This window comes from Lolium perenne, chromosome 7 (genome assembly GCF_019359855.2).
Source record: "Lolium perenne isolate Kyuss_39 chromosome 7, Kyuss_2.0, whole genome shotgun sequence".
NCBI classification, from domain to species: domain Eukaryota; kingdom Viridiplantae; phylum Streptophyta; class Magnoliopsida; order Poales; family Poaceae; genus Lolium; species Lolium perenne.
The window spans coordinates 121,964,563-121,990,282 of record NC_067250.2 but is presented as its reverse complement, the minus strand read 5'-3'; the positions used below and the strand labels follow the sequence as shown (position 1 = coordinate 121,990,282).

At 43.2% G+C, this 25,720-nt stretch overlaps 1 pseudogene; it reads right to left on the bottom strand.

Annotated features, from left to right (window-relative positions):
* Positions 1-879: 879 nt before the first annotated feature.
* LOC127323887 (tuliposide A-converting enzyme 1, chloroplastic-like) lies at positions 880-13,661 on the bottom strand (annotated as a pseudogene).
* Between the last annotated feature and the right edge of the window lie 12,059 nt (positions 13,662-25,720).

The window sequence follows — 25,720 nt, the reverse complement described above, 5'->3', positions numbered from 1 at the left end:
TGGTCGTAAATCAAGTCCGTGCGTTCTAAGTGATTTTTCAACTGGTTCAAGTGCGGTCCATACATTTTTATGTGTGTGTTCGTTCGACTTCGATGGGAAATGGCGTGCCAGATTATCTTTTCTTCTGATTTTGTGGTAGCCTAGTATATATGAGATACTGAAAACTCACGACATGATAATTTTTGACAGGGCAACTGAATGAACTGACCTGGACACATGCTGGTTGCAATCTCCTACTCAGGTCAGTACCAAAGCCTAGAGATTTTCTCCTTTTTTTTTGTTCTTCTTCTTCGTCCTCCATGTTTTTTGTTCGCCTCAGTTGAATCTCCTTCGAGTTTCTTTCTTCTGTCTATTCTGTTCTACGATCGTGGGAAATCTTTTTTTTTGTTTCTTTCTTGGGGAAGAAGTTCTCAACCTAGGGAGGAAGCGGTGGGGAGGGGAGGTCGTGCTGGAAGCATATGGGCTGCACAAACGTTAAAAGGCCAAACCCATATAACATAACTAAAAGTACGGGTGGTTGCCCAATAGATACATTCTACTCAGATTTGGTCTTGTTAATGGCTTTTTGGGTCCACTCCATGTAGATGGACTCAAAATCAAATAACGCTCCGGCCCAATGCAGCTCGCAAAAATTTCTGTCAACGCGCGCGACAAGAATGAAAACGAATATCGTGGCGACATGTAACTGGCCGAAAAAAGTGATTGTTCGCAAATTGAAAATCAACAAGATTTGAATTATACAGTCCCTAAAAAGTATACTCCGTAGCTAATTATAGCTCATGATTCGCAAAAAAAGAGAAGAAAAGTATAACTCATAATAACTCTTGGGAAGAAAGAAAGAAGGAAAGCAAGAATACTATTCGGAGCACCGGCGTGCCTGCATACTTAGGAAAACACGGCTTAAACATCCCTCATGGACGATCTGATCTGACCTCACCGGCGTGCTACCATTTCACAATGGTCAGAAGGTGGATCCTACGAGCCAACCTGTCTTCCTTTGATGAAGCACACGACAGCGTCCATCTCCCTGTCCGCCTTGTGTCCCCGGCGGGATTTCTCGAGGAAGTAGACATGCCCCTCGCCGTCGGTCTCATACAGTACCGCCTCCTCACCTCTCCACGTGCTTCCCCTCAGCTTCTCCACGTACGTCCGGCCCCTGTCCCGCAGCGTGTCGAGCCCCGCCACGGTAACCACGGCTCGCCGGCAGCCGAGCTCCGCCCACTCCTCCGCCGGCATGGCCAGCGGGTTGATGAACGGGTGGTCGATCCCGTACCTCCCCGCGCACACGAAGCCCCACGTACTCTCCACCCTCCGCGCGAACCTGGGGTCCGCGCCCTCCGACGGCAGGAGGTCCTTCCCGCGGAAAGAACGGGTGCAGGAGCACCATCCCCTCGACCCGTGCCCCGCCGGCCTTCATGGCGACGTTGTGCACGATGTTGCCGCCGGCGCTGTCGCCCGCGACGAAGATGCGCGCGGCGTTGCCGTGCTCGGCCAGCCACGGCTCCTCCTGGTCCCACTACGTCAGGTGCTAGAATTACCGGCACTTTCTTGCCGGCACTTCTCAAATGTGCCTGCATTTGTAATCTTTGCCGGCATTTTTTTGGGTCTGTGCCAGTAATTCTCATCGATTTCTCGGCAAATTTTCAAAAGTGCCGGCAATGCTCAGTATTACCGGCACTTTATCGAGTGGCTCCAGTCGTTTTCGTGGCAAATTTTCAAAAGTGCCGGCAATGCTCAGTATTACCGGCACTTTATCGATATGCCTCCAGATGTTTTCGTGGCAAATCTTCAAAAGTGCCGGGAATGCTCAGTATTACCGGCACTTTATCGATATGCCTCCAGTTGTTTTCGTGGCAAATCTTCAAAAGTGCCGGCAATGCTCATTACAGGCATACAGGTAACTGCCAGCAATTTCTTTCGCTGGCATTTCTTAAAAAGTGCCGGCAATGCATCACAGACATACAAAAGCATCACAGGCATCACAGATATAGCAGTAAGATGCATCACAGGCATCACAGGCATAGCATGTCAGGCATTACATACAAAAGCATGTCAGGCATTACATACAAAAGCATCACAGGCATTATAATGCCCACTGGTAGGCATCAAAAGTAGTTCAGTAGTTCTGCACTTACTTCAGAAACTTAGACAACTAACAGTCCATAGAAACTAAGACAACTAATAGTCCATAACTAACTGGATGACTCAGGGAAGTTGAGCACTTACTCTGATGACTCAGATGAATCAGAGTCATCAGGTACACTGTGGATCATCAGAGCAAGCTTACCTTTCATGTCAACGTAGAATTCAAAGATGCAGATGGCTCCTTCTTTGATCTCATAAGTATTCATAGCCTTTGACCAACCAGTTGCTATGATTGCATTCTTGGCCTTTCCCTTTGCCATCTTCATGGTCACTTTAAAGCGTGCATCGCTGTCGGTGTACTCTAGAGCAAGAGTAACAGCATTGCCTGGAGCATGGTCAATGAACCTTTTCAGGTACTTGGCAGTGAACTTCTTTCCAATATCCTGTCAACCATACAATGTATACAATCAGTTCCAATCAGCAACAGTAATAGCATTCTTATAGTACTCAACAGTAATGAAGGTTAGGTTTTGTATTTTTACCAGCTTGCATTTATTTTTTATCACTGCTGACTTGGTCATCCTGTAGACATAGTACTCAAATTCCTCTGTTGGAAAGTGGTTGCAGTGCTCATTAAGGAAATTGACTTGACCTTTTGTCAAGTACATGTCATTTCCAAACATGCAGTGCTCATCAAAATCATGGCTCCCACTTACCAGTGGCCCTAGTTGTAACAAAGAGATATGTCATTGTTAAGTAATGAAAGCCTGCATTAGTAAAAATAAATAAATAACCACATTGATGTTAACCAACATTGATGTTAACCCACATTAGACTAGAGATGATGTTAACCAACAGGAAGAAGAAGGAATCAATTGCAATTTCATACCTCTGAATACCCCAAGGGATTGACAGTCACAGTCAGACTTGTCACACATGGTAGCGTCTGAGCTTGAAGAACCGGAGTACAAGCTTGGATCACTGTCAATTTCAATTGGATTGTCTTTTGTGGATCCCATCTAGAAGGTTGAAGTTATAATATTAATAGACAACTCAAATTAATATCAAAACAATATGAAGACAGACAGACAGTAATGCATATTAACTGAAGACAGTAGAGCAACTAGATGGTTGGGCTTCATTTGCATGTACTATTTTCTAAGGCTAGGAGCTAAACCAACAAGATAATAGGAGGAACTGATCCAGACATAATTAAACCACTTCAAACAGTTGCATATGTTTTTATACTTATTTGTCCTATGCTACTGCTTATGTATCTGCATATCTCAATACAATTATCACCAGACATTATCACCAGACAATTGGTAAACAGAGACAGTTTCTATTGCCTTGTAAGTCATCCAACAAAAGCAAATGCCATGTTAAACAAGTCATTATCACCAAGCACAAAACAAATTTATCTCTTGCGTTTCATTTGTCTGAATAGCCAAAAAGACTTGGCAGTTGACAATAGCCAAAAAGACTTGACAGTTCCATCTACCACCAGCACCACTGGATGCACAAGCCAGTACATGCAATCAAAGACCACCCAATGAAACCCTAGATAATTAAACCATCAGAAATCCTAGAAATTCTTCATAAGCAAGCATAATGGCTTTCATATGAACTATGATTCCCTATTATGCAAGCAGAGATAGGCAGCCAACAAGATTAAGCCAAGTGTGTGAGCAACCAGTTAGTAGCAAGGCTACTAAGGTAATGGATTTACCAACAACAGATAACCATCACTATCAGTAGGCATCAAAACTTAATCATCTGAACCTCACTATCCAATAATGGATTCAGACTTTATTTATTTCCAAAGTATCCATGGAAACATCAAATCATGCAAAGCAAAACACTTAAGCATCACTGCATATGCAGTTCATCAGTAATCCATTCATCCAGGATGGATTACATAACAAATCCATGCATGAATTATGCCAAGGTATCACTGTAAAGCAACAGGAACACATATTCAGATGCATAAGTAGCATCAGTAGCATGCATCAGTGAAGACAACAGCTAGCAATTCATCCATATAAGCGTAGGATCAAGCCAAGAAGTATAGGATAGCATCAATAAGCCAGTACATGCAATCCAGGATGGAGTAGCATGGCATGCACAAGCCAGTACATGCAATCAATGCAAAATGACAGAAATGCTCCTCATCAACCACTAAGACCAGTATATGCACAGCCCAACAAAACTTAATCATCTGAACCTTAATTATTCATCTTTTTAGAAGATTTACACACATGATTAAATGACAGACCATCCCTGATTTTGGACACCAACAACAGAAGCCTAAACGATTACTGGTTTCATAGGCAGATCTACACGAGGAATGGTTGACAAGATTTTGGGGATGGGGATCAAGGATCAAGATCTTGGAATGGGGATCAAGGATCAAGATTTGGAATGGAGAGTCCAAGATTTGGTTGTACCTTTCCTCGCCGGTGTTGCCTTGGACGTGTTCGCCGGCGTTGCCTCCGACGTGTTCGCCGGCGTGGTCTCCTCCTTCCGGCTCCTCAGCTCCGTCTCTTCCTTCGGAGTGTCCAAGAAAACCCTAGCGGAGTGGGGGAAATGAAACCTAGATCTTGTCCGGGCGGAGAGGAAGAGGCAATATATGCACTTCTTATTTTGCGGCGTGGTCCCTACGTGCTTTCTCACTTACACACTTTCGTCCTCCCACGTCGACGTTTATTTTGCAAAAAAGCCATTCGTGATTTCTCACTTAAACACTTTCGTCCTCCCACCGCGGCGTTGCCTTAAATAACTCTCTCCTCCATTCGTGCTCTCCTTTCGATAGAAAAAACCCTAGCTTTCTTCCTCCTGCCGCCGCCGCCGTTCTTCCTCCTTCGCCACCGCCGTTCTCCCTCGCCGACCGCCATGGATCCTTCTTATCCGCAATGGCCGTTCTCCTCTGGTCTTTCTCTCCGTCGCAAGTATGGAGAGCCATCGCCACCGGTGCAGCCACCATTATCACGCCGCAAGATCAGCAATCTTGGGCCGCCGTCTCCGTCGCTGCCACCTGTGCAGCCACCGCAAGCTCATCGGCGCAGGAACCCCGGAGCAGGATCTACCGGAGCAGGATCTACCGGAGCAGGATCTACCGGAGCAGGTCCCCATCGCAGGCCCTTCCATGCCCCATCTCCTTCACCATCTCGTTCGCAGGACCAAGACAAGGAGATGAGAGACAAGGTACTGACATCAATTCTCACTCTCGATTAGGAAGCTCTGTTTATGTCCTTAGTTGGTGAATGTTTGAAACAAGGTACTGACTGTACATTTCATCATCTCCGGCGTAGGCACCACAGGCTCCCCTCTTCAGGACCGTCACCATTCCGCTCTCACCAACTTCCTCAACATTTCCCTCTCTAGAGTCCCTGCCACCGGGACAGATTCACAACATCTCCGTTTTACGATCTGCAACCACCGGACACTCATTCGCCAGCAGCAGCAGCACCCTCGCCAGCAGCAGCAGCACCCTCGCCAGCAGGTAATGCACCTTATGAGAGGAAGAGCACAAGTGTGTGCCATTATGTTTAATTCATCGTTTGATAGCTTGTAATGCACCTGTCCGAACATAACTGCACATTCTTTGGATGCCTGCATACAACAATTCATCTCTGTTCAGCCACAACACATGTGTTTGAATGCCATTTTGGGCACCCTGGCAACAGTTTCTCCTCACCACATTCAAATATGGTGACTTTACCATCACATAATGGCACACAAACACGATCATAAGAACAACAGACAGTTCTATACACAGGAACAGAGTACTTAGCTCCTAATCCAGCATCAGAGTTGTAATTTATCATTCTTAATTCATCTTGTTTGTCCATCATGAAATTTATGTACTGGTCCATTATGGGAAGCTTAATTTATACTGTTTGCCATCACAGTGAGAAGAACAAGAAGGAGCCAGACTATGAGACTGAAGAGGATGATTATTACAGTGAAGACGACGATCATTACAGTGAAGACGATGATCATTACAGTGAAGACGATGATTACTTCAGTGCTGACGAGGATGATTGGAACACATGGACCATTCTTCGAGGTTTGTTTCTTAATCAAAGTTATGTTTCAAAGATGACAAGTGCTGCATTACCTTACTATTATTTTAACACCACAATATTTTGTCAAATAGGGCCAGGTTTCGGTGGTGATGAATCATTTGACAAGTGCTGCATTTTTGGAAATGAAGTGCAGCTGACTTGCAATCAAAGGAATCAGCTATGTACCATTGTGGAGGAGCTGCCAATGCCAGAAATGAAGCATTATGTCTGCACATTGATGAAAAACAATGTAATACCAGGAGAAGGTAAAATGGTAAGTGATACTGCTTTCTTTGCATTATTTTAAATAGCAACTGATGAAGTCACTGTCTTTTGAATGTTGTTGCTTTCCATCTATTTTTATATATTTGCACAAGAATAGCTTCTAAATAGTATCTGTATCTAGTTGCTCACATTCTGCCAGCAACTCTTGGTCAAACCAAGTGATGTTACCTAAATGGTCATGTTTGATTGTTGTTTTGATTTACTTGCCCTTATCCTTCTTGCTCCTGGATGATCTTGCTTTAGTTCCTATGTCTCTGGCTTGATTTACTTGCCCTTATCCTTCTTGCTCCTGGATGATCTTGCTTTAGTTCCTATGTCTCTGGCTTGATTTACTTGCCCTTATCCTTCTTGCTCCTGGATGATCTTGCTTTAGTTCCTATGTCTCTGGTTTGATTTACTTGCCCTTATCCTTCTTGCTCCTGGATGATCTTGCTTTGGTTCCTATGTCTCTGGTTTGATTGACTTTGGTTGGTTTGGAGGATGATGCATGGTTCCATAACATTGTAAATTCTTGTAGGAATTTCACTGATTTCGAATTTGTTCCATCAATTTCAGGATTTTTCACAAGAGTACACCAGTGCATACCTTGTTAAATTTCTCATGTCACAACAGCACATTAAGTATGGCATTTCTGGTGGAGCTCATGATGTCGCTGTAGTTGTCAACTGTAGTACAAGCTCTCTAAGCAAGTACTGCAGGATGAGGTATGATGGTGATCGAAAGGCCAAGATCAGTGTTGGATGGACAAAAACTGTTGAATCATTCGAACTCAAGGAAGGAGAGGTTTGCAAGATAACCTTCAAGGATGAGAGGGATATTCCGTGGGCTAGGAGGGATCAGTTTGCCTGGCTAAGGATGGTTATCACAAAACTTGAAGATGGTTCAGTGTAGAAGTCCAGTGTTAGATGGTTCAGTAGTTATAAGTTAAGTGTTATTGGTTCTTCTTGTAATCTTTTGGTCAAGACTATTATAAGTTATGCATGGATCTTATGAATTAAGTCTCATAGTCTTGCTGTAATACTGGTCAAGACTATTATAAGTTATGCATGGATCTTTTGACGTCTGATTATCCTGCCTGTATTGTTCTGCAGAGCATGGACCTTTTGAATTTGCCTTCCTGTATTGATGATGATTTTTTTCCTTTTGAACAAAATGACTATCCTGACATCAATGTTCTGAATTAATCTATATTCAGAACAAGGTAGGTAGCCAACATTTGGCAATTTTAAAAATGTCCATTCAATGTATTTCTGTTCCATTGGGCCTACACTTGAATTAGTTATTTGCATAATGGGCCTGTGGGCCTTTTTTTGGAAATGACATGAGGGTGTTGCCCTTCCTATCGTGGGAACGTGGGTAAGTGGTAGTTCCGTTTATATAAGAAGGCCAACCGTCCAAGAGAATACACAGAAGCAGTTCCTGGTGAGTTCCTCTATTTTTCACTTCTCATTTTTCTTCATTGCTTCTTCATTGATCATGACTTTATACCTCTTCTTTCTTCATTGATGATTCATGCAGCGCCAGAATCCTAGGGAGGATCAGTTTGGACAATTTGTTTTCCTTCTTCTGCGTTGCACTTTCGGTAGGTACACATACTTCCTTGCTTCTGCATCGATTTTCATGTCCATTTCTTCTATGGTCATAATCATGTTCTTATCAGGGATGGATGTGGTTGGTTGTCATTTCTGTCGTCAACCACTGGAAATTTGTGGTCGCCGTTCTAACAGGCGTGCAGTTTCTTTTGAAGTTCAGATGATGCAGGGATTTGAAAATGGAATGGTTAGTATGTGCCTCCCTGCTCTAATAAGTTGCATTTTTCCCTTGCATTAATAATTCTTGATGTGCCTCCCTGCTCTACCAAATTATTTCTTGATGTGCCTTGCAATGCTAATTTATTTCAGATTGTGGCTTGCAAATTCCTCCTTTCACAAGTGTCCTGCAGTTTTTCATTCCTCCCTGCTCTTCTAATTTATTTCAGATTGTGCCTTGCAAATTCAAGGAGCAAGTTAGTAAGCTTGCATGTTCAGAGAACTGGATGGTGGCAAAATGCCCAATGAGGGTTTATGACATGTACCTTGTGAAAGATGGTACCAATACAACTATTTGTGGTCCATACTGGAGGTCCCTTGTCAGGTTATATAATATCCAACTTGGTGATGTACTTTCTTTCACCTACATGGAAGAAGAGAACAGATTCCATGTCAATGTGTACCAAATTGTGAACAGTGTCAAGGAAGAAAAACCTTATGTTGGACAACAAGGTATGATACATTATTCATGTGTTCATGTATTTTTTGCCTGACATGAGGTTATCATTACAGCTTCTAAATAATAATCTGTACTGACTTGTTTCTTTGTTCTGCATCAGTTGTTTATGATGTCATCCCAAGAATCAGAGTGCAACTCCATAAGACAATATTTAAAAACATCAGAGCCATCACTGAGGAGCATATGGCTGCCATTACCTTTGGCCTGACCAAAGTTGTGTTGGCTGCACCAAATCAGGAACTTGATGAAAATGAGTTCTATGAGAGTACAAAGGAGTTGCAGTTCTTTGCTCACATTTATAATGAGGAAAATGTGCACTTTGATGCCCTGGTAAGTTGTACATCTAATAAGACATGTGCAGGACACTTGTGGAACTGTAAATACAAGTCTGTACTAACAAGAGTTTTTTTCTCTCTTTCAGTACCTGAATCCAAAACCATTTAACCATGTCGGCTCCCCTGTCAATGGATTTGCACACTTGTGTAAGAGGGACCTTGAAGAGCCTGTTGTAGCCTTTTACCACATTGAAGGAGATGATCACATTGCATTTACCATTGGGTGGGATCAATTTAGGGAGCAGGCACATATTGTTGAAGGAACTCTCCTTCTAATGATTGCAACACCAAGGGCTGAAGCAATTGATCTGGACTTTGTGGAGATCATCAACCCATGAAGTATAGGGTCTAGTTGTTAAGTGGTCATGTGTGACTTGCTGTTTAATCTCTGTGATTATTATTTGAATGGATGAAGTGTGTAATGTTTAAAACTCTGTGTTTTGTAATCTACTGTGATTTGCTTCATAGTATTAAATGTGTTTTGGATTTGCTAAGATTCAATTATAAGACTACTGTAATCAACTGTGATTACTACTATATATGTGAAAGCAAGAATTCCTAAGGCACTTGTGTTTTTATCACATTTGCTTCGATTTTTTCTTGCAACAGCTGATGTTCTTTTTACCATTTCTAAAGGAGATTTCCAAAATATCCAGGATTTTTAAGTTTTACGATGCAAGAATTCCTAATGCACTTGTGTTTTTACCACATTTGCATGGATTTTTTCTTGCAACAGTAGTTGATTTTTTCTTGCAACAGTATTTGATTTTTACCACATTTGCATGGATTTTTTTCTTGCAATAGTAGTTGATTTTTTCTTGCATGGGCCTTCATTTTCTTTTTGGGCCGGTCGCCAGCCCATATATAATTCATCCTGGGCTGGGTTGTTGGAAGTCATACCGTCCCCCTACTATATTAACCACTTCATCTCTCTCTCCGTCACTTCATCTCCTCTGTCGCTCCACTTCTTCCACTTCTCCTGTAGCAGTTCCTCGACGGTGACGACTGGAAGCGGTTATCTCCTGCAAGGTGAGTTCGTCGATGGTTCTTCTTCAAGTTCATCAAGATCTTGCAGTCGCTTCTTCTGCAAGGTGAGTTCGAAACAAAAAAAAAACCCTCTCTTCTGCAAGTTTAGTTGGAAACAAAAAAACCCCCTTCTCCTTGCTTCCAGTTCTTGCCGTCTTTTCTATAAGGTGATTTTTTTGTGCCACTTCTTCTTGATTGATGTCTCTGCATGGTTTCAATCTATTGAACATTCTTCATTCCCTCTATCTAATCTTCTTAGATCTGTTCGCATTAGTCCAATCTGTTTATCCTTTTTCGTCCTTGCATGCGTTTGTTTGCTTGATTTTACTGTACTGGTTCATCCTTTTCATCTTTGCATGCGTTTGTTTGCTTGATTTGACTGCATTAGTCCAATCTGTTTATCCTTTTTTGTCCTTGCATGTGTTTGTTTGCTTGATTAGATATGTTTCCACCACTTTAATACTTTTGTAGGGTTCATATCGTCTTCTATTTTCTGATAGGTTCAAATGGATCAAGGCAACTGTCAGTTCTGCCATCAGCCTATGGACAACTGCAAGTATTCTAACAGGCGTGCTACATCATTCAAGATCATCATGCAAAAGGACTATGATCACTTTGCGGTATGCAATTCCTTGTACAGACTGTTTAATTTCTATTTATGTGCAAGACTAATCTCACATTGCGTTTCATGCTTGAACAGACTGTTCCTTGTTACTTCAAGGAAAAACTGAACAAGTACAGTGACAAGTGGTTGCATGCTCTTGCTGCTGGCCACAGGCTCGATTTATACTTAGAGAAGACAACAAACTCCACAACCATGTGTGGCCCTGGTGGTCTTTTCTCCTGATGGCACACCTTGTTGATGTCAACGATGTTGTCACCTTCAAGTTACCTACTGAAGATGACAGTGAAGATGCATCTTCTGATGAAGATGCAGAAGGCATGGAGTATGAAGAAGAGGCTGGTGATGGCATCTTCCAAGTAACTGTTGCAGATCCTGATGGAAACCAGAAACCCTTCTATCTTATGAATGGTATGTACATGACTCCTTTGGAAACTTGTTCAGACAATTAGTTTGTTTATTAATTTGTGTTCACTGTTTTATAAATTTTTGCAGGACCAATTTATGTACCTGAAGTGATCAGAGGCACACTTTACAAGACAGCTTTCTCAAACATGCATGCTGTTGGTGAAGCAGACATGACTGAGATAGTCTGGGAAATGTACAAGGATGCATCAAAAGATGTGGACTCAATTGATGAGCTTCAAGACATTGTTCACAGAGTTGATGCAGTTGATGCTATAGCAAAGCAATTGGTAATCTCCCTGCTCAAAAACCTTGTTCATACAGTTCCTGCAGTTCATACAGTTCATACATTTCACATTCAGTATTGCTTAATGCTCTATTCATGTGGTTTCTATTGCAGGCACTGCCAGAGAACCTTGCCCATGGTTACAATTACCCAAAGAGGGGAATTGCAAGGTTTTCTAGCAGGACTATGAGTGAAGGCATTGCTGGGCATTACTTCATTCAAACTGGGGTCTTGGGCAGGCTGGTCGTCTGGCTGAATGGAGAAGACATGGACAATTTCTGTGAGGCCAACTCCATAGTTCAAGGCTCTCTTCTTCTGATCAGGCTTGATATGATGCAAGACTACATTGGTGTCTCTGTCCACAAGATAGAAGACATCTAATGCTATGCTGATTGAAGATGGTTCTTGATCAAGATGCTTTAGTTTATGTTGGTGCTTTTGACTGTAGTTTGTGCAATATGTAATTACTGTTAGTTTGTGGAAGACATATTGTTGGTGGTTACTTTTGTTGATGTGCCGCTATGGCACACATCCTGTTGTTGCCTAATATTGATGTGATGCTATGGAACACATCTTGTTGGTGTTTACTTTTGTTGATGTGCTGCTTATGTAAGACCTGATGATGGCATGATCAAATATGTGTGTTATTACTATGTGTTAGGAAGTTAACTGAATTTGTATTACTATGTATGTCAATGCAAGAATTCCTAATGCACTTGTGCTTTCATCACATTTGCATTGAATTTTTCTTGCAACAATAGCTGCTGCATTTTTTTAAAATTCTGTTGTTCTTTTTGCACAAGATGTACAATTGATCTTGTACTTGTTGCTTCTACTGCTAGCTTGGTTTACTTGGTCCTAGCAGTAGAAGCAAGTCATTTTTTACATTGTCTATTTGGTTAAAAAAATTCATAGATAGGTAACTGCTCACCATGTGTTTTGGTCAGATAAATGGATGAACTGCTTATGCAGTAGTGATTCCCTTGATATGTTTATAAGCATGGATTTAAGCATGGATTCCAATGAGTTTAAATGAAGCATTTCTTTTAAACATGAATTTAAGCATGTTTAAAAGCAGCATTGCTTTTACCAAATGATTATTTTGTTTAAAAGCAGCATTGCTTTTACCAAAACGATTAGGGTTCCTTCCATCGAACTCATTTTTACCAAATGGTCCTTCCACCGAACTAATTTTTACCAAATGGTCCTTCCACTCCACCGAACTCGTTTAGGGTTTCCTTCGTTTTCCTTCGTCATTTTTCCTCTCTCGTTCTCCTTCCTTCGCCGCCGCCTTCCTTCGCCACCGATCTCGTCCGCCGCCGATCTCGCCCTCCTTCGCCGCCACCGATCTCGCCTTCCTTCAGTTATGACTGAATGCGTTTTATGACTGGATGTTTCAAAATGTTGACTGAATGCTTGCTTGTAAGTTATGACTGAATGATACTGATGAATTGCTTGATGTCTGCTGGCAGTCCAGCTATGAAATGCCGGCAAAAACTATTAATGGCATCTCTGTAGCGTGCCAGGAAATGGTTTCCGCGACTTTTCCAGCTTGTGCCAGGAAAAGATTCCGCGGCATCTCCAGATCGTGCCGGCAAAAACCTTCCACGGCACAGATGAAAAGTGCCGGCAAAACTCTGAACAGGCACAAACAGATATGCCGGAAATAGCTATTACTGGCACATGTTCCTGTGCCTTGACATATATACCGCGGCATTTCACGAAAAGTGCCGGCAAAGACCAACAACGACTGGAATAAACGCAGCACTTTTTTGTGCCACAAAAAACCTTTGCCGGCACTTTTGGTACCTTTGCCGGCACTTTTTTGTGCCGGCAATATGGGTACCTGACGCAGTGTCCCGCCCGGCGTAGCTCGCGAGGGTCCACCGGAGCGTGGCGCACGTGTCGTCATAGGCGGCGGGGAGCGGGTGCTCGGGCGCGAGCCGGTAGTCGACGGACACTGCGACGGCACCCGCCGCGGCCACGAGCGCGTTGAGGAAGCGGTTGTGCGCAGGGGAGAATGCCGAGTGGAGGGCGAAGGCGCCGCCGTGGAAGTAGACGAGGACGGGGAGCTTCTGGGAGGTCGGGACGTCCTTGGGTAGGTAGAGCCGCGCAGCGAGGCCGGCGTCGGCGTCGATGAGGACGTCCTTGCAGGTGACGCCGGTGGCGGCGTCCACGCCGGCGCTCGCTCTGGACGAGCCCATGAGGCGGCGCACGTGCCCGCTCTTGTAGCGCACGAGGAACGGGGAGAAGTCGAAGTCGACCTCGGTGTCTGGATCCATGGCCGGAATCGCGTTCCAGTTTCCGACAAGGGGAGGCGATTTACACTTGCCGGAGTTATTAGAAAAAAAACAGCAGCGGTCCTGTGCGATCAGAAAATCTCCAATGCGACAACTCATTTCACACGTCTAAATTGTTCGCGAGCATCCCTCTGCGTCGCCTGCTGGACGCGAAAATAACTCTAATTTTTAATTGGTTGTATTTAATATTTGAAAGAGAAATTGTTCGCGAGCGTCCCTTTGCATCGTCTGCTGGACGCGAAAATGAATCTAATTTTTAATTGGCTGTATCTAATATTTGAAAGAGCAATTTCAAACGTGAAAACAAGTTGTACTGGCTATAAACTAATCCTCGAATCGAACAAATTTAAACATATTTAACATACAAACTAGAGAAAAAAATTAAAAACAAAGAAATTATAAACTAATTATTAGCCTTCTTGTTAGAAGCCCCCGTCTCGTCATCCTCACGGACGCGCCTCCTTCTTGTCACCTCCTCCTCAGAAGAGGAACTGCCGGACGATGCGTCCGTGGAGCTTGAGTTCCAGTCGGAGAACTGGTGACTGGGGTCTTCATCGTCATCGTCTGTCGTCGGTGAACGGACGACGACGCTCCGCCTGAGGGCTCGCGCATATGCTCTCGCTCGAGCCCTTGCCTCCTTCCTTGCCGTCGCCGCCTCCAGTGCCTCCAGCCATGTCCACTTGGCGTCGGAGTCCTCCTCGTCCTCCTCCTGGCCGTCGATGCCAACGGTGCCTCCCTCCTCCTCGACCTCCCTCGGCTAGGAGCTAGGGTCGCCGGGTGTCGCAGCCGTATCCCACCAATGCCGCCATCCCGGCAGCTTGCCCTCGCTGTCCGTGTTCGACGGCAGCGACAAGATGCTCATGGTGGTTAGTGATACGTCTTCGACGTATCGATAATTTCTTATGTTCCATGCCACATTATTGATGATACCTACATGTTTTATGCATACTTTATGTCATATTTATGCATTTTCCGGCACTAACCTATTAACGAGATACCGAAGAGCCAGTTGCTGTTTTCTGCTGTTTTTGGTTTCAGAAATCCTAGTAAGGAAATATTCTCGGAATTGGACGAAATCAACGCCCAGGGGCCTATTTTCACACGAAGCTTCCAGAAGACCGAAGGAGTCACGAAGTGGGGCCACGAGGTGGCCACACACCAGGGCGGTGCGGCCCAAGCCCTGGCCGCGCCGGCCTGTCGTGTGGGGCCCTCGTGTGGCCCCCTGACCTATCTCCTCCGCCTACTTATAGCCTTCGTCGCGAAACCCCCAGTACCGAGAGTCACGATACGGAAAACCTTCCAGAGACGCCGCCGCCGCCAATCCCATCTCGGGGGATTCAGGAGATCGCCTCCAGCACCCTGCCGGAGAGGGGAATCATCTCCCGGAGGACTCTTCACCGCCATGGTCGCCTCCGGAGTGATGTGTGAGTAGTTCACCCCTGGACTATGGGTCCATAGCAGTAGCTAGATGGTCGTCTTCTCCTAATTGTGCTATCATTGTTGGATCTTGTGAGCTACCTAACATGATCAAGATCATCTATTTGTAATGCTACATGTTGTGTTTGTTGGGATCCGATGGATAGAGAATACTATGTTATGTTGATTATCAATTTATTACCTATGTGTTGTTTATGATCTTGCATGCTCTCCGTTGTTAGTAGAGGCTCTGGCCAAGTTTTTGCTAGTAACTCCAAGAGGGAGTATTTATGCTCGATAGTGGGTTCATGCCTCCATTAAATCTGGGACAGTGACAGAAAGTTCTAAGGTTTTGGATGTGCTGTTGCCACTAGGGATAAAACATCGATGCTATGTCCGAGGATGTAGTTGTTGATTACATTACGCACCATACTTAATGCAATTGTCTGTTGTTTGCAACTTAATACTGGAAGGGGTTCGGATGATAACTTGAAGGTGGACTTTTTAGGCATAGATGCATGCTGGATAGCTGTCTATGTACTTTGTCGTAATGCCCAATTAAATCTCACTATACTCATCATATCATGTATGTGCATGGTCATGCCCTATCTATTTGTCAATTGCCCAACTGTAATTTGTTCACCCAACATGCTATTTATCTTATGGGAGAGACACCTCTAGTGAACTGTGGACCCCGGTCCATTCTTTTACATTGAATACAATCTACTGCAATACTTGTTCTACTGTTTTCTGCAAACAATCATCATCCACACTATACATCTAATCCTTTGTTACAGCAAGCCGGTGAGATTGACAACCTCACGGTTACGTTGGGGCAAAGTACTTTGGTTGTGTTGTGCAGGTTCCACGTTGGCGCCGGAATCCCTGGTGTTGCGCCGCACTACACTTTGCCGCCATCAACCTTCGACATGCTTCTTGACTCCTACTGGTTCGATAAACCTTGGTTTCTTACTGAGGGAAAACTTGCCGCTGTACGCATCACACCTTCCTCTTGGGGTTCCCAACGGACGCGTGTTGAACGGAAAGACAATACGTCATCTACGCGCAGCAAGCAGATTTTCTGGCGCCGTTGCCGGGGAGATCAAGACACGCTGCAAGGGGAGTCTCCACATCCAATCCCTTTACTTTGTTTTTGTCTTGCTTTATTTTATTTACTACTTTGTTTGCTGCATTATATCAAAATAGAAAAAAATTAGTTGCTAGTTTTACTTTATTTACTGTCTTGTTTGCACTCTATATCAAAAACACACAAAAAAAATTAGTTACTTGCATTTACTTTATCTAGTTTGCTTTATTTACTATTGCTAAAATGGGTACTCCTGAAAATACTAAGTTGTGTGACTTCACAACCACAAATAATAATGATTTCTTATGCACACCTATTGCTCCACCTGCTACTACAGCAGAATTCTTTGAAATCAAACCTGCTTTACTGAATCTTGTTATGAGAGAGCAATTTTCTGGCGTTAGTTCTGATGATGCTGCTGCCCATCTCAATAATTTTGTTGAATTATGTGAAATGCAAAAGTATAAGGATGTAGATGGTGACACTATAAAATTAAAATTGTTTCCTTTCTCATTAAGAGGAAGAGCTAAAGATTGGTTGCTGATGTCTACAGGTGCTTCTATTCTTGTAGACAGTGTTGGGCCTCCAAGAACAGAGGTTTGTAGAACAGCAGCAAGTTTCCCTTAAGTGGATCACCCAAGGTTTATCGAACACAGGGAGGAAGAGGTCAAAGATATCCCTCTCATGCAACCCTGCAACCACAAAGCAAGAAGTCTCTTGTGTCCCCAACACACCTAATAGGTGCACTAGTTCGGCGAAGAGATAGTGAAATACAGGTGGTATGAATAAATATGAGCAGTAGCAACGGCACCAGAAAAGTGCTTTGCTGTCCAGGACTGGCGTGTGGTTGATGGTGGTAATATTGCAGTAAGTACAGATGCAGTAAAACAAGAACAAGCAAACGGATGATAGCGATTTGGAAACAAGGCCTAGGGATCATACTTTCACTAGTGGACACTCTCAACATTGATCACATAACAGAATAAATAGATAGATGCTAGACTCTACACCCTCTTGTTGGATGATGAACACCACTAACTGTGTAGGATTACACGAACCCTCAATGCCGGAGTTAACAAGCTCCACAATATTCGATGTTCATGTTTAAATAACCTTAGAGTGCATGACAGATCAACATAACCAAACCAAGTACTAACATAGCATGCACACTGTCACCTTCACGCTACGAAAGGAGGCATAGATCACATCAATACTATCATAGCAATAGTTAACTTCATAATCTACAAGAGATCACAATCATAGCTGATACGTCTCCAACGTATCGATAATTTCTTATGTTCCATGCCACATTATTGATGTTATCTACATGTTTTATGCACACTTTATGTCATATTTGTGCATTTTCTGGAACTAACCTATTAACAAGATGCCGAAGTGCCAGTTCTTTGTATTCTCATTGTTTTTGGTTTCAGAAATCCTAGTAACGAAATATTCTCGGAATTGGACGAAATCAACGCCCAGGGTCCTATTTTGCCACGAAGCTTCCAGAAGACCGAAGAGGAGATGAAGTGGGGCCACGAGGTGGCCACACCCTAGGGCGGCGCCCCCCCCTTGGCCGCGCGGCCCTGTGGTGTGGGCCCCTCGTGCCGCCTCCTGACCTGCCCTTCCGCCTACTTAAAGCCTCCGTCGCGAAACCCCCAGTACCGAGAGCCACGATACGGAAAACCTTCCAGAGACGCCGCCGCCGCCAATCCCATCTCGGGGGATTCAGGAGATCGCCTCCGGCACCCTGCCGGAGAGGGGAATCATCTCCCGGAGGACTCTACGCCGCCATGGTCGCCTCCGGAGTGATGTGTGAGTAGTCTACCCCTGGACTATGGGTCCATAGCAGTAGCTAGATGGTTGTCTTCTCCCCATTGTGCTTCATTGTCGGGTCTTGTGAGCTGCCTAACATGATCAAGATCATCTATCTGTAATTCTATATGTTGCGTTTGTTGGGATCCGATGAATAGAGAATACTTGTTATGTTGATTATCAAAGTTATGTCTATGTGTTGTTTATGATCTTGCATGCTCTCCGTTACTAGTAGATGCTCTGGCCAAGTAGATGCTTGTAACTCCAAGAGGGAGTATTTATGCTCGATAGTGGGTTCATGTCTCCGTGAATCTGGGGGAGTGATAGAAACCTCTAAGATTATGGATGTGCTGTTGCCACTAGGGATAAAACATTGGTGCTATGTTCAAGGATGTAGTCACTGATTACATTACGCGCAATACTTAATGCAATTGTCTGTTGTTAGCAACTTAATACTGGAGGGGGTTCGGATGATAACCTGAAGGTGGACTTTTTAGGCATAGATGCATGCTGGATAGCGGTCTATGTACTTTGTCGTAATGCCCAACTAAATCTCACTATACTCATCATAATATGTATGTGCATGGTCATGCCCTCTTTATTTGTCAATTGCCCAACTGTAATTTGTTCACCCAACATGCTGTTTATCTTATGGGAGAGACACCTCTAGTGAACTGTGGACCCCGGTCCAATTCTCTATACTGAAATACAATCTCTTGCAATCGTTCTCTGTTTTCTGCAAACAATCATCATCCACACTATACATGTAATCCTTTGTTACAGCAAGCCGGTGAGATTGACAACCTCACTGTTTCGTTGGGGCAAAGTACTTTGGTTGTGTTGTGCAGGTTCCACGTTGGCGCCGGAATCCCTGGTGTTGCGCCGCACTACATCCCGCCGCCATCAACCTTCAACGTGCTTCTTGACTCCTACTGGTTCGATTAAACCTTGGTTTCTTACTGAGGGAAACTTGCCGCTGTGCGCATCACACCTTCCTCTTGGGGTTCCCAACGGACGTGTCAACCACACGCATCAAGCAAATTTCTGGCGCCGTTGCCAGGGAGATCAAGACACGCTGCAAGGGGAGTCTCCACTTCCCAATCTCTTTACTTTGTTTTTGTCTTGCTTAGTTTTATTTACTACTTTGTTTGCTGCACTAAATCAAAATACAAAAAAATTAGTTGCTAGTTTTACTTTATTTGCTATCTTGTTTGCTATATCAAAAACACAAAAAAAAAATTAGTTACTTGTATTTGCTTTACTTATTTCATCATGTTTCCTCCTAAGTTTGTTCTTAAAGATGTACCGGTAGGCCGAGGGTCTATCCTTGGGAAAGATAATATAGAAGATTTTTTCACTCATATTAGTACGGTTGAAGATTTTGAAGATAGACACTTGGTAGAACTTGCTCCTACTTATGAAATTGCTGTTGCTTCTCTAGTACACGCGTTAGAAGCTAGATTTGTTAATCTTAATCCTGTGATTCAACATATGTTTCTTACACTAAGTGATACGGAAGAAGGAGAAAAGAAAGATTTTGTATTAGAAACCCTTCTTAAAGAATTTGGGGGAATAGCAAGAGAGGCTAGAAAAGTCTTCACTAAATATAATATGCTAGGCTCTTATACCAACTTTGTTAGTCTCCTTGAAAAGATGGACATGGATAGAATAAGATACACTAATAATATTGATGATGGAGGGGAGATCAAAGCACCAATACCATGTAAACTCCTAGCTATGAATGATGCACTAGAAAATAACTATGCTTGGCTTGTTCCCGAAAATTTGTTTGATGAGAGTAGCAAGCCCAAGACTAATGAAAAGGAAGACGCTAAAACTTATGTATCCAATATACTATGCTTGGTTGAGAAAACTCCACACCCCGCTGAAGATGCACCACCCTTCGATAATACTTGATACGCACTTTCTGCGCCTAGCTGAAAGGCGTTAAAGAAAATCGCTTATGGGAGACAACCCATGTTTTTACTACAGTACTTTGTTTTTATTTTGTGTCTTGGAAGTTGTTTAATACTGTAGCAACCTCTCCTTATCTTAGTTTAGTGTTTTGTTGAGCCAAGTAAAGTCGTTGATAGAAAAGTTCATACTACATTTGGATTACTGCGCAGAAACAGATTTCTTTGCTGTCACGAATCTGGGCTGTTTTCTCTGTAGGCAACTCAGAAAATTATGCCAATTTACGTGAGCGATCCTCAGATATGTATGCAACTTTCATTCAATTTGAGCATTTTCATTTGAGCAAGTCTGGTGCCTCGATAAAATTCGTGAATACGAACTGTTCTGTTTTGACAGATTCTGCCTTTTATTTCGCATTGCCTCTTTTGCTATGTTGGATGAATTTCTTTGATCCATTAATGTCCAGTAGCTTTATGCAATGTCCAGAAGTGTTAAGAATGATTATGTCACCTCTGAACATGTTAATTTTTATTATCCACTAACCCTCTAATGAGTTGTTCTAAGTTTGGTGTGGAGGAAGTTTTCAAGGATCAAGAGAGGAGTATGATGCAACATGATCAAGGAGAGTGAAATCTCTAAGCTTGGGGATGCCCCGGTGGTTCACCCCTGCATATTCTAAGAAGACTCAAGCGTCTAAGCTTGGGGATGCCCAAGGCATCCCCTTCTTCATCGACAACATTATCAGGTTCCTCCCCTGAAACTATATTTTTATTCCATCACATCTTATGTGCTTTTCTTTGAGCGTCGGTTTGTTTTTGTTTTTGTTTTGTTTGAATAAAATGGATCCTAGCATTCACTTTATGGGAGAGAGACACGCTCCGCTGTAGCATATGGACAAGTATGTCCTTAGGCTCTACTCATAGTATTCATGGCGAAGTTTCTTCTTCGTTAAATTGTTATATGGTTGGAATTGGAAAATGATACATGTAGTAATTGCTATAAATGTCTTGGATAATGTGATACTTGGCAATTGTTGTGCTCATGTTTAAGCTCTTGCATCATATACTTTGCACCCATTAATGAAGAAATACATAGAGCATGCTAAAATTTGGTTTGCATATTTGGTCTCTCTAAGGTCTAGATAATTTCTAGTATTGAGTTTGAACAACAAGGAAGACGGTGTAGAGTCTTATAATGTTTACAATATGTCTTTTATGTGAGTTTTGCCGCACCGGTTCATCCTTGTGTTTGTTTCAAATAGCCTTGCTAGCCTAAACCTTGTATCGAGAGGGAATACCTCTCATGCATCCAAAATACTTGAGCCAACCACTATGCCATTTGTGTCCACCATACCTACCTACTACATGGTATTTCTCCGCCATTCCAAAGTAAATTGCTTGAGTGCTACCTTTAAAATTCCATCATTCACCTTTGCAATATATAGCTCATGGGACAAATAGCTTAAAAACTATTGTGGTATTGAATATGTACTTATGCACTTTATCTCTTATTAAGTTGCTTGTTGTGCGATAACCATGTTCACTGGGGACGCCATCAACTACTCTTTGTTGAATTTCATGTGAGTTGCTATGCATGTTCGTCTTGTCTGAAGTAAGAGAGATCTACCACCTTATGGTTAAGCATGCATATTGTTAGAGAAGAACATTGGGCCGCTAACTAAAGCCATGATCCATGGTGGAAGTTTCAGTTTTGGACAATATCCTCAATCTCATATGAGAAAATTATTAATTGTTGTTACATGCTTATGCATAAAAGAGGAGTCCATTATCTGTTGTCTATGTTGTCCCGGTATGGATGTCTAAGTTGAGAATAATCAATAGCGAGAAATCCAATGCGAGCTTTCTCCTTAGACCTTTGTACAGCGGCATAGAGGTACCCTTTGTGACACTTGGTTAAAACATGTGCATTGTGATGACCCGGTAGTCCAAGCTAATTAGGACAAGGTGCGGGCACTATTAGTATACTATGCATGAGGCTTGCAACTTGTAAGATATAATTTACATGATACATATGCTTTATTACTACCGTTGACAAAATTGTTTCATGTTTTCAAAATCAAAGCTCTAGCACAAATATAGCAATCGATGCTTTTCCTCTATGGAGGACCATTCTTTTACTTTCATTGTTGAGTCAGTTCACCTATTTCTCTCCACCTCAAGAAGCAAACACTTGTGTGAACTGTGCATTGATTCCTACATACTTGCTTATTGCACTTATTATATTACTCTATGTTGACAATATCCATGAGATATACATGTTACAAGTTGAAAGCAACCGCTGAAACTTAATCTTCCTTTGTGTTGCTTCAATGCTTTTACTATGAATTATTGCTTTATGAGTTAACTCTTATGCAAGACTTATTGATACTTGTCTTGAAGTACTATTCATGAAAAGTCTTTGCTTTATGATTCACTTGTTTACTCATGTCATATACATTGTTTTGATCGCTGCATTCACTACATATGCTTTACAAATAGTATGATCAAGGTTATGATGGCATGTCACTCCTGCTCGGGACGAGCAGAACTAAGCTTGGGGATGCTGATACGTCTCCAACGTATCGATAATTTCTTATGTTCCATGCCACATTATTGATGTTATCTACATGTTTTATGCACACTTTATGCCATATTCGTGTATTTTCTGGAACTAACCTATTAACAAGATGCCGAAGTGCCGATTCTTTGTTTCTGCTGTTTTTGGTTTCAAAAATCCTAGTAACGAAATATTCTCGGAATTGGACGAAATCAACGCCCAGGGTCCTATTTTGCCACGAAGCTTCCAGAAGACCGAAGAGGAGACGAAGTGGGGCCACGAGGTGGCCACACCCTAGGGCGGCGCCCCCCCCCCCTTGGCCGCGCGGCCCTGTGGTGTGGGCCCCTCGTGCCGCCTCCTGACCTGCCCTTCCGCCTACTTAAAGCCTCCGTCGCGAAACCCCCAGTACCGAGAGCCACGATACGGAAAACCTTCCAGAGACGCCGCCGCCGCCAATCCCATCTCGGGGGATTCAGGAGATCGCCTCCGGCACCCTGCCGGAGAGGGGAATCATCTCCCGGAGGACTCTACGCCGCCATGGTCGCCTCCGGAGTGATGTGTGAGTAGTCTACCCCTGGACTATGGGTCCATAGCAGTAGCTAGATGGTTGTCTTCTCCCCATTGTGCTTCATTGTCGGGTCTTGTGAGCTGCCTAACATGATCAAGATCATCTATCTGTAATTCTATATGTTGCGTTTGTTGGGATCCGATGAATAGAGAATACTTGTTATGTTGATTATCAAAGTTATGTCTATGTGTTGTTTATGATCTTGCATGCTCTCCGTTACTAGTAGATGCTCTGGCCAAGTAGATGCTTGTAACTCCAAGAGGGAGTATTTATGCTCGATAGTGGGTTCATGTCTCCGTGAATCTGGGGGAGTGACAGAAACCTCTAAGATTATGGGTGTGCTGTTGCCACTAGGGATAAAACATTGGTGCTATGTTCAAGGATGTAGTCACTGATTACATTACGTGCAATACTTAATGCAATTGTCTGTTGTTAGCAACTTAATACTGGAGGGGGTTCGGATGATAACCTGAAGGTGGACTTTTTAGGCATAGATGCATGCTGGATAGCGGTCTATGTACTTTGTCGTAATGCCCAACTAAATCTCACTATACTCATCATAATATGTATGTGCATGGTCATGCCCTCTTTATTTGTCAATTGCCCAACTGTAATTTGTTCACCCAACATGCTGTTTATCTTATGGGAGAGACACCTCTAGTGAACTGTGGACCCCGGTCCAATTCTCTATACTGAAATACAATCTCTTGCAATCTTTGTTCTACTGTTTTCTGCAAACAATCATCATCCACACTATACATCTAATCCTTTGTTACAGCAAGCCGGTGAGATTGACAACCTCACTGTTTCGTTGGGGCAAAGTACTTTGGTTGTGTTGTGCAGGTTCCACGTTGGCGCCGGAATCCCTGGTGTTGCGCCGCACTACATCCCGCCGCCATCAACCTTCAACGTGCTTCTTGACTCCTACTGGTTCGATTAAACCTTGGTTTCTTACTGAGGGAAACTTGCCGCTGTGCGCATCACACCTTCCTCTTGGGGTTCCCAACGGACGTGTCAACCACACGCATCAATAGCCTACGCCAAGTACTACACGATGCACACACTGTCACCATTACACCGTGCAGGAGGAATAAACTACTTTAATAACATCACTAGAGTAGCACACAGATAAATTGTGATACAAAACACATTGCAATCATAAAGAGATATAAATAAGCACTTCACTATGCCATTCATAACAGTGAATAAGTATTCTGTGAAATATAGCCTAAGAGACCCACACGGTGCACACACTGTCACCTTTACACACGTGGGACAAGGAGTCTCCAGAGATCACATAAGTAAAATCCACTTGACTAGCATAATGACATCTAGATTACAAGCATCATCATATGAATCTCAATCATGTAAGTCAGCTCATGAGATTATTGTATTGAAGTACATAGGAGAGAGATTAACCACATAGCTACCGGTACAGCCCTCAGCCTCGATGGAGAACTACTCCCTCCTCATGGGAGACAGCAGCGGTGATGAAGATGGCGGTGGTGTCGATGGAGGAGCCTTCCGGGGGCACTTCCCCGTCCCGGCGGCGTGCCGGAACAGATACTCCTATCCCCCAGATCTTGGCATCGCGATGGCGGCGGCTCTGGAAGGTTTCTCGTACCGTGGCTTTTTCGTATCGAAGATTTAGGTCGAGGGGCTTCTTATAGGCGAAGAGGCGGCGTCAGAAGGGGTCTGGGGCCACCAGACACTAGGGCGGCGCACCCCCCTCCTGGGCCGCGCCGCCATCATGTGTGGGCCCCCCTGTGGCCCCTCTCTGGCGGCTCTCGGGTGTTCTGGAAGCTTCATGAAATCCTAAGATGCTGGGCGTTGATTTCGTCCGATTCCGAGAATATTTCCTTACTAGGATTTCTGAAACCAAAAACAGCAGAAAACAACAACTGGCCCTTCGGCATCTCGTCAATAGGTTAGTTCCGGAAAACGCATAAATATGACATAAAGTATGCATAAAACATGTAGATATCATCAATAATGTGGCATGGAACATAAGAAATTATCGATACGTCGGAGACGTATCAGCATCCCCAAGCTTAGTTTCTGCTCGTCCCGAGCAGGTAAACGATAACAAAGATAATTTCTGGAGTGACATGCCATCATAACCTTGATCAATACTATTGTAAGCACATGTAATGAATGCAGCGATCAAAACAATGGTAAATGACATGGGTAAACAAATGAATCATATAGCAAAGACTTTTCATGAATAGTACTTTCAAGACAAGCATCAATAAGTCTTGCATAAGAGTTAACTCATAAAGCAATAAATCAAAGTAAAGGCATTGAAGCAACACAATGGAAGATTAAGTTTCAGCGGTTGCTTTCAACTTGTAACATGTATATCTCATGGATAGTTTTCAATGCAAAGCAATATAACAAGTGCAATAAGCAAGTATGTAAGAATCAATGCACAGTTAACACAAGTGTTTGCTTCTTGAGGTGGAAAGAAATAGGTGAACTGACTCAACATGAAAGTAGAAGAATGGCCCTTCGCAGAGGGAAGCATTGATTGCTATATTTGTGCTAGAGCTTTGGTTTTGAAAACAAGAAACAATTTTGTCAACGGTAGTAATAAAGCATATGCATCATGTAAATTATATCCTACAAGTTGCAAGCCTCATGCATAGTATACCAATAGTGCCCGCACCTTGTCCTAATTAGCTCGGA